Source organism: Lactuca virosa, chromosome 4 (genome assembly GCF_052849685.1).
Source record: "Lactuca virosa cultivar CGN04683 chromosome 4, Lactuca_virosa_CGN04683_v6, whole genome shotgun sequence".
In the NCBI taxonomy this organism is placed as follows: domain Eukaryota; kingdom Viridiplantae; phylum Streptophyta; class Magnoliopsida; order Asterales; family Asteraceae; genus Lactuca; species Lactuca virosa.
The window spans coordinates 499,895,856-499,897,610 of record NC_136429.1 but is presented as its reverse complement, the minus strand read 5'-3'; the positions used below and the strand labels follow the sequence as shown (position 1 = coordinate 499,897,610).

At 39.9% G+C, this 1,755-nt stretch overlaps 1 non-coding gene across 1 annotated transcript; it reads left to right on the top strand.

Annotated features, from left to right (window-relative positions):
- Positions 1-1,445: 1,445 nt before the first annotated feature.
- LOC145110221 (small nucleolar RNA R71) lies at positions 1,446-1,552 on the top strand. Its single transcript, XR_013709602.1, has one exon. It is a non-coding gene; the product is annotated as a small nucleolar RNA R71 (small nucleolar RNA).
- Positions 1,553-1,755: the final 203 nt, after the last annotated feature.

Sequence of the window (1,755 nt, the reverse complement as noted above, 5' to 3'; positions counted from 1 at the left end):
TCACCATGAAATTTGCTAGGGAATCACCACCACAGAATTTGCTAGGGATTCATCACCACGAAATTTGCTAGGGAATCACCACCACGGAATTTGGTAGGGAATCACCACCACGAAATTTGTGATGGAATAACTACCACCTACGACGGAATACCACCTACCACGGATTTCATTCCGTTGTCACATTTGTGACGGAATTATCGTTTCCGTTGCAAACCCTCGCTACGGCGTTTTTAGGGACGAAAATAAGTCGTTGCAAATTTTGTCGCTATTCGTCATTTGCAACGTAATTTCAGCTTTTCGCAACAGATTCATTCCGTACAAAAAACGCGTTTTTCTTGTAGTGTAAGTCTTGAAGAAACTTTGCATATTCGGTCACTTATGCCAAGGATTCAATAAAAGGAGTATTGATAGGAATACCCTTAACTTGCTTCATACACTTCATATGATCTTGCTCCAGTGGGTGAACTCTTGCTCGAGAAGGAAAACGTAGCGGAGGACGAAAAACTTGAATACACGAAGAATTTTTCTGTTCAGACTGTGCCCACGTCGTGGAGATTTAATCTCCACGTCGTGAAGACGGTGTTTCAACAACATTTTTGGCTTCGATTTTCGACTTCTTTCGTTGTGGTTCGGGTTGCTTTGACTCTTCTTCTAAAGCTTCTAAGAAATCAGAAATAATATCTTCTTCAGTGTCGATGGCCATGACATGCAGTTGTTGTTTTTATCGGGGATTTGTGGAGATAATCGTTCGTTAACCAATGTAGTTAATTGACCAAGTTGAGCTTCAATTTTTTGGATCGATGCTTGATGATTTCTAAGTAAAGCTTGTTGATCTCTCATTAGAGCTTGCTGGTCTCTTATTGTTGCATCGGTCTCATCATGACGTTTTTCTGAAACCTCGATGAATCTAGTAAGCATGGACTTAAAATCATCTTTCTTTTCGGTTTGTGGTTGCTCTTTTTGGTAGAAGCCTCGGCCTGTTTGCCTAAATTTCTCTTCTTTTTGCTTTTTTATTCATCGTAAGCCAACCATTCTTTCTTCGGCTTCCTCCAATCTTCATCATAGTGGGCTCTACTTGAGTAGCATACATATCTTTCTTATTCCCGTTTTCGTCCAAATGGAAATCTTTTGTCATGTGTGGACTATTGAATTTTTCACAACCCACATGTATAGCATGTATGGATTGATCCATCTTCGTCATTCTTCGATCCATATTATTCAACATAGCTAAAACAACCACCTTGTCTTCAGAAGTGCCACTCCTAATTCCTTTAACTCCATCATTTTGAGGATTGTGATACTCAGGCGAATGCTTAGAAAATTCTTCAATTAACTCCTTAATTTCAGCAAGATTTTTTTTCGTCAAAGGTCCTTGAGAATCAAGGAGTTGCCTTGTCATCACATTTACCCCATCGTAGAAGATTGATACTTCTTATTGCACATGAAGATCATTTTGGGGGCAATTTCGAAGTAATCCCTTGTAACGCTCCCATGCTTCATAAAGTGATTCACGCGGTTAGTGCTCAAAGTTAGCTACTGCCTTATTGAGTTTGGACACTTTTTATGGTGGGGAAAATTGCTCTAAGAATTGTTCACACATTTGTGCCCATGTAGTAATTGCACCGGTTGGAAGTGATTTTAACCAGTCTGTAGCAGCTCCCTTGAAAGTGATTGGGATCATTCTCAATAACACTGTCTCGCGTGGAACATTCGGGATGTTGAAGTAATCAGCGATGTCATTGACTTCATCAAGGT